This window comes from Pezoporus wallicus, unplaced genomic scaffold (assembly GCF_028554395.1).
Source record: "Pezoporus wallicus isolate ANWC-B61680 ecotype Strahan unplaced genomic scaffold, APGP_CSIRO_Pwel_v1 contig_6789, whole genome shotgun sequence".
Taxonomy (NCBI): domain Eukaryota; kingdom Metazoa; phylum Chordata; class Aves; order Psittaciformes; family Psittacidae; genus Pezoporus; species Pezoporus wallicus.
Window position 1 is genome coordinate 1,537,289 of NW_026637361.1, and position 8,759 is coordinate 1,546,047.

An 8,759-nucleotide genomic window follows, 5' to 3' on the forward strand; every position below is an offset into this window, starting at 1 on the left:
GTGGAGATGTCTTCCCTAACACCACTAATAAATGGTCATTTTCAGCCCTAAAAATGTTGGGTAGAGCCTCTAGAATCTTTATAACTTGTACAATATAATTGAAGAATTATACATTATATGTAACCACACCACAAAACTGTGGTGTAACTTGGCTGAAATAGTTATACTTGTCTTATGTGATTAAAAACTCAGAATCTGATCCAGATTAACCAGGCTGAAAACCTTTAAAGACTGCTGGGCCAAAATCCACATCAATTTTTAAAACCATGGACCCACATTAAGACCTCTTAAATGTCACCTAGCCCTCTAGGCTTAATACTTCATATTGGTTTTCTCTCTGTTTCTCAGAGTTATCTTGTCATAAGGTATAGTAAAGTCTGTGATTAAGGTGTAATGCGGGATGATCTATTCTTTTTTATTCTACTTGTTGTCTCATGGAGTTCCGCACTTCATCAGGGCTAGCCAGCTTCAGTAACTTCCATTCACAATAGCAGCATCTCTATTAACTGGCTTAGTGAATAATTTCTTCAGATGCACTTTAATGAGCAAACTTTCTCAACATTCTCTCGTGCTGTCAACTTAGTAATAACTTCATGAGTTATTTTATTTTTCTCTGAAGAAAAGCAAATGCTTCTGAAGGATGACAGGTTAAATGTAAAATCGAGCAAATTAGTGCCAGCATTACAGTTCTGGAATTCTAGCTGCTTTTCACAAAATTACCCTCAATTTCCTGCATTTTCAGATCATTATTTCTTGTACCATCATGTTATGATTATACAAAAGGAAGAAAAAGTAGCTGGCTGAGGGATACAAAGAAAAGTTAATAAAAGAGAAAGAGTGTGCAGTTTATTTCTGTGCATTGGATTGTAGTTAAATTCATAAAATTATCCTTAAAATAAAATAAAATACAGATAGCAAATACAAATATAAAAATACAGACTTGTATTTCTTCAAAGTTCCAAGTGTATCCAGAATTTTCACTCAAATCTGTATGTTTAATTAAAAAATGTTTCTTCCTTTTTTGCCTGAATGTAACTCTAGGCTCAGTATATGTTTCGTATTCGAAATCAGGAAATAACTTTCGGTTTAGTGGGAGCTGAAAGTTTATGCCTGCGTGGCAGAATCTGAAGTTTTCATTACCAGGTCTGACTGATAGAAGATTTTTTTGGAGGACGGAAGTAAAACTATTAAATGTTCCCAGCTGCAAGATTGTTACTTCACAACAGTTCTTGATTACTGAATATAAAATGAAATAGTTATGTGCATGAATTCTTTAAATATGAATGCAGAACTCGTACACATATGTGTATGATATGACTTTAGAAATGAATATATGAATATATAAAATGAATATATGTAATTCTAATCTGGATTTTCTTTTATTCTTAAAATCAAAGAGTTCTTCCAATGAATATTTATGATTTGTGCAAACATCTTGAACAGTTACTAGGTCTATGTCTTTTCTTTAAGCTTGTAAAGTGATTTATTCTGCTGACAGTGAAAGATGTAGCATCAGAGGTCTGTTCTCAATATCAGGCAGCACAATAAGCAGGGACTACATCACTGTCATTTGATGAAGACATATTAAAATCTTCAAGCTATTTTTCAATTACTTTTGTTGCTCTTTTGATGAAATGTGAAAGAGAAGTGCACCAGAAAAACAGTACAGCCAGCTGTGTCATGCACCTTAATGCAGAATTAATACTTATTAATTTATGAGACATAAGTCTAGAAGTGTACTTTTTATCCTGGGCATTGTGCCACTGTTTGGTTTTAAATTATTAGAGAACATTTTGATTGATTTGAATTAATTTCCAAATAACCACGAAATTAGATTTATGCTATTTATTTATTCACTTACTGAACAGAGGCCAGTTCTAAAAGTAAGGTGTATTTCTACTGACTAGTCACAAATAGTGTAATAGACAGTCCTTTTGTTATAAACACATAAATTAAGATGTGGCAAATGTTAGGGATTGAATACAGTACTTAATCTCTCAGTTTTGAGCTCTAGAATGTGAAGATCCTGGGTTTAGATAGTAATACAAAAACCGAAATAATAAAAATACCAAATATAGTCAGTCTAAAGATCTTAAACATATGTTTGTCTTCTGAAGTTGAGCAAATTAATTTTTTCCTCTGGTGTGAAGGCTGACAACATTTATTATGATTACCTAATGCTGGTAGCTCTCTTATAGTGCATCGGTAGATGATATCTCAGCCTCAGGTGTGGAGCAGCACAAGGAGCGCAAGCCACCTGTCACACACTGTATGGGGAACTGCAGGGCCTCTTCCCTCAAGTCTTGTCTGCTGTCAGGGAAAGAGGAGGATGGGTCTGTGCAAAGGGACTTGAGCTTTGCCATGAAAGTGCTGCTGAATCAGATCTGCTCTTCGCTGATGCAGGTTACAGCCATGACAAGCCAAACTCTATCCGCGTATATCTGCATAGATACAGCCTTAGTCAATACTCCCAGATCTTGACATGTGTTATCTGCAGGGAGCCTGGTAGCTCACTGGGGAAGCTGGCACTTCTCTCTTGTTCTACAGTAATTTCCCTTCAACATGCATGTCTCCTTCTCCTTCCCTTTCCAGCAATTCTTACACCACTCCCTCGCAGTTATATGCTATTGAGCTTTTAGTCAAGTAGTAACGACATCATAGAAAAAAAGCTGATCTTTGCTGACTGACACTTCCTGCTGCTGTGTAGGCACATCACAGCCAGCAGTTTATTAGGGGACATCCAATCAGGCCCTTAATGAGACTGCATCTCTCCTGCTGACTATTCCTCTCTCCCTTCACTCAACATCTCTGAAAGATAAAAGACATACTCTTTCTCGTATGAGGGAGGTAATGAGAGGTGCAAGACCCAAAGACAAACAAGGCAATTATAACTTGGCAGGTGGTCTTGGAGAGGTGTCCAAGACCCCAAGGCTAAGCCCTCCACCTGTATATATATTAACATGTTCAGAGTAGGCGAAGGTCTCTCCCAGACTGCAGGCCAATTTCCCGCATGCAGGCAGTGGGCTTCTATACATACCAGCACATGTGCTTTGGTCAGTGAAAGGGGATCAGTCTGTCCAATTTCTAGCCAGGAGATCTTGAGATTTCTGATCAGAAGAGGAAAGAAGAATGGTTTAGCTATGCCTTCACCTTGGAGAGATGTTTCCTGTTATTTTCTCATACCTGAGACCCTCCCCGCCAGCTCAGGTTCCCCCTTTCAGATCCCCCAGTATCTTTCCTCTCACTCTCGTATCCACATCAACCTCAGCCACACCTCTTCTCTTCTACCTTCTTCTCTTCTCATCCATACCTCTCTTCTCTGTTTCTGGTTAGCAGCAGTCCTCATAATCCCCAGTTCAGTTCAAAGAAAAAAAGTGAAGTTCTGATTTGATAACATGACCTGGTCCTTTGGACTATACAAACCACTCAAAAAACAGCCTTCTTGAAGTCATCTTTAAAAGTCTTCCTGCACATATGCAGGACAGTGTATTGGTATGCGAGCATTTTAATAGACATATACATACAGCTTCACTCTTTTTGAAGGGAACTATATTGGTACTGCCCCACATGTGTAGAGTTAACTATGCAGCAAATAAAAAATTATGAATGTCTGGGAACCATTGTAAAAACACAGAAGAATAGGAAACATTGACAAATACTTTGTTTCCTTTTTCAAAACAGCATGATTATACTGGAGAAACTCATGATTTAAATGATCCCATAGAGCTTTACAAGCCATTAATATGCAAGCAAATATCAAGAGAACAAGGATTTAGAATACTTCAAATTTATGTTTAAATTGTCTTCTTGTCATGCACTGATAATGCAAATGATGATCCACCATGATAACGGGATCATAGGCAGGATGATTTTGTGCTTGAAAAGAACAAGATACTTTTAGGATCTGTGTCTCATACAGAACTTAAGTCCTGTGGATTTATGCTGAATATTTATAGTTTATCAGCTACACTTTGGCATGCACAGGAGGAAGTTCAGGCCAAATCACAGGAAAGTCTTAAATGCATCTGCAACCTGACAGATGATTTGCTATATTGGAAATGTTAATAAACCAAAACTGGTGACAGTTGCATGATGAGCCAGATAACAAGATATTTTTAATACTTCAGGAGTTACAGAAGCACTGACTCCACAACATATTAGATTGTTTGCAGCATCTTTTTGGCATGAGACAAACAACCAAAACACTGTCAGGAAGATATTTGCAACATAGGATTGGAGGGAGCACAAAATACTCAAAATAGATGAGATTCTCTGAATGTCCAATCCATTCCAGCTCCTTCTGAATAGTATTACACCTGTTGGGCCAAATTCTCCTCTCATGTCTGCTTCTACAACCACATTATCCTCTCTTGGCCCATTGTGTTAAACAAGCCAAAGAAAAAATGGGAAGTAAAATGAGCATCTAAACAACATTATTTCTATGGATTTGCCACAAGTCTCATATTAAATTAGTTTGTGGAGGATGCTGCAGCTGCTACCTAGATCAATCACTTGACTTTCATTAGATTTGACAGCTATAAATGCTTCTAGATGCAGAGTCTAGCAGGCTTAGATTTAGTCTCCTTACAAGTGAAACATCACATATCAGTGCAAGCTTTGGATAATTGCCCTATAAGGATTTACAGGGGGCTAGGAGAAAAATGGTTTATGTTTGGGTAAGTGGATATATTTGCAAAAAAACAAAGTAAAATTTAAAAAAGTTAAATCTTGGAAAGTGAAAATACAAATACCTGAGTTACTACTTCTGCATAATAGAACAAAAGGCACCACAGTGAGATCAGGCTCAGAAATCCAGATTCCTTGCTCCGGAAAGTTATTCTGCTATTAATTTTTGTTTGTTTCTGTGTTTGTTGTTTATTTGTTTGCTTGTTTGTTTATTTTCAGGGGGCTTTGTTTTCTTGCTTCTCTGACATACAATAGAACCTTTTTGAAAAGCCGATGGATTAACTGTACTAGGTAGATTTCCAAAGCAGATATATGTTTCAAAGCCTATTGAAATCTAAAAAAGACCCTCATGTATTCCTCTGGTCCAATGTAAATATAGACCTATTCTTCTTTTATTTGGAGACAATCCCATACAATTAGCTGGCTCAGGCAGTCCAGTCCCCTGGGTGCTCAGCCCAAATGGGTTTAGTTAGAATAACATATACTATGTTGAAAACCATTAGAAAGAATACTAAACAGCCCAGGACATGCAACTGATCCCGCTTGAAAAATCTTCATTACGCACCCCTTTCTGCAATCCTCCTCTTTGTAGAATTACTATTGGAATACATGAGAGAGATGAAGGATTGAATAGTTTAGCTTAACAAGCATTAACTGAGAAGGATCCTATTTCCAGTAGAAATCTTTCAAAGCTTCTAACCTTTCTTTCAGTAAAGAATCTATCAATCAGCTGAATTCTGGGTAATGATAAGAGCTGCAGAGAAAACAAACTATTTAGTGAAAAAAAAAGGTAATTCTTACCCTGTTTTGGTTGTTGGTTTGTTTGTTTTTTCAATATCCTTTACAAAAAATGAACCCTTAAATTTTTTCCCTACAAAAAAAAGCCAAACTCCAATCAGTCACTTGCCAATAGCTGGGTCAAGCATTATGTTCACATGAACATTAAAGCTCCCTTCTTCAGCTCCATAAAAAATGGTCCAGGTCCTTACATTATGTATATCAACTACCTTCTTACATTCTGTGAACATTTATACTGGAAAGTACATGTTTCTGTAGAATGCTTGGGTTTTTATGGGGTGGCATTTTCTAGCAGAAATAATGTCTTCAATTCTCTAACCAGTTCCATTAACATCTCCGGCAGTTCTGCCTGATCACTTTACTTAACAACATCCCCAGCTGTGGCAGGTATGTACTCACACTACTTAGCACAGATGGTACTCACGCACAAATGGTACTCAGTGCTTTGTAAATTAGGGTGTTTGGAATTTGGGCTGTTATCTAATCAATCTCTGCATAACCTTGTCCCAGAGAAGTATGATGTTGTCTTTAATTCTCTGCATGGCTGTACAATCCCACTGATGCTATTTCATACAGACTAGAGGGCATGGAATGCTGTCACAGGGTAGTTGAACTTGCTTAAATTAGATTAAGTAGGGTGTAATGAGGTAATAGCAGAAAAAGTCACAGATAGGATTTACACAGTGGATTTCATGAAGAAACATTAAAAATGCATGGAGTCTAAAGAGATTAGTACCCAGGTGTGTTCAGTAAGTGAAGTCGCATAACAGCCATAGAGGAAAGAATGCATGCATTTAGACATTGACAAGAGAGTAAAACTTCCCTTGTTATTAAGCTGCACTAGGTTTGAGCCAGTGATGGAGGCATGCAAATCCATTACTAATCTTTTGAGCTATTCAGTCCTTCTGTGTACATTTTTGTTTTGGTTTCCAGTCTGATTTGTTGCTTCAGAATTTAATATCTTACTTGGGATTTTCCTTATGTTTCTAGATCAAACCTCTACTGACTGTCAGAAGCCTGTTTGGCAGAGTTTAGCAGAAGAACTTCCACTGAGAAAAGAGATACAATTTTTAAACAGGTCTGTATTTTAGTAGGCATTGTATCCCAAGAAAATGAAAAAAAAATAAAACCTATGAAAAATTCAGGTGTGACAATCTCTGTTCCCCAGGTGCCAGGAGTTGCATTAGGGAAAGTTTTATGTAATTTATAAAAGTATTCTCTCTAGACCATAAATAAAATTTAGTTTGAGGGTAGGGAAAGGGACTTTAGTGCCCTTTCAGCAGCTTAGTTCCATCTATTTCAGTCTTCACCCTTTGCCCGTCATAATGTTCCCACTACCTTCTCGAGTATACATACCCAAGGCAAAGCCAATGTGACAAACACAGAACTAAGGACTTTGGAACCACCCCATTACTCTTTAAAACACAGCATAATTATTAAATCCCAACTCAAACCTGTTTCTTAGTCTTAGTTTGCTGTCCCAGTTGTCATCACTGTATCTTTTTTGTTCAGGCAAAAGAGGAGCCTACTGAAAGAGAGTATGTTTCTCCCAGACAGAAGAAAATTGACACAAACTCAAGTTCCCCAAAATGTGCTGGTGTTGAATTTCAGCAAGGAAAGGTCACCAGATTTTCCTAACCCCACTAGATAATGTTTTTAGGGGTATCATATGTATCTACTTATTAATCCTTAGGACTGAGCTATAATGAAGACTAGGAGCGGCATGATATTGACTGATAGAACTGAAGAAAGCATCATGATATTAATGGAGATGTTTGGGAAAGATATAGAAAATAAAGAAAAAAGATGTTACAATAACAAGTGGATTTAAATGTTACTGGCAGAGAATGTGTGCAGGGAGAAGAAAGAACGTGTAAACAGACACCACACACAAATATCTGGCAAAGGAAAATGACCTGGGGAATGACTTATGAGGAAGACCTAGCTTAATCAGATAGATAGATTACATTAAAAAACAGCAAATCTGGATTTGCCATCAATCTTTGCCTCTCATGTAAGTGTTTCATCTACTTATATGGTATTTTTTGAAGTTAGTATCTTTATTACATGTGTTGTAGGTAAGACTCTAGGATTCCAATTGCAATTGGAGCTGCTGTGGGCAGCTGTGATATATAAATGGCATAGGATATAAAATGTTTTAGGCGATATATAACAAAAAGGGAGAGCAGAGGTGGGCAAGAGGAATGTTTGTGGCAGGCAACATACTCAGCTTGCAAACTGCCATGAAAATAAAAATTCTGAGATCTGCTCAGCTCTAGCCATAGGAGAGTACAATGTCAGTGATACGAGGGGAGACAAATGTATGATTCCCATTAACATTACCAAAATACATGCAGCTAAGTCCCCCACTGAGGGCCCCAACAGCTGGATCTAACAATGTGGATAATGTTTTCATGTACTTCTGTCTTGTTGACCTGCTAGAAATTTCTAATTGAAACATAATCTAAGTAGATGGAGCACTTGTGGGCACAAATGTCAGATGTGTTATTATTCATGTGAAATCACTGCTGAAGGTAAGTCATTGTAAGCAAAGGAATTACAGCAGGGAGGAATTAGCCCTGCAATAGTACATACAGCTGTTCCAGGTAGCTGCACATTATGTTAAACTTCTTACATGATGGTGCTGGTAACATCATAGTGAGGAATGAAAGGAACAATACAGGCAACTTAACTCTATCTATGGCCACAGCCATATTAGTCTCATTAACTGAAGCCTAGTGGGATTTTTATTCATTTTAAAAGAGAGTAGTCATACTTACAGAGGGATCATTTCCTGTTGTAGTTATCAAGCCAACTACTGTAAATAAAACACCACCAATACATGCTTCATGAAGACACAAGCATTTATTTTTCTGGCAAAAATTTAGCTAGGTCAGGGTTTTTCACTTCTGGGGAAATTTATATCACAGTAGTAGCTTTGAGGAAAAGGATATTGATTCTGTAATCTGTCAATGTGAAAAGGGTCATCTTCAAATGACTAGAAAATAAAAAGTCCTTCTCTTCACCTTTACCTATCCATTGTCCAAGCAAAACCTACAGGGAAAATCTGAGTCATTTGCATTGGAGTCAAACAACCTCCCATTCAGCCCCCATGTGCAGCTGTCAAATTGGTAAGTTTAGTAGTCATCTCAAAGGTTAATTGTTATAAAAAGATGAATAAGTCTTTTTCCCTTTTGACGTACTGTACACACCTCTGAAATAGGACAAGTTTTTTTCTAAGGCACATCCTGAGAGAAGTACTGCAATGACAATGT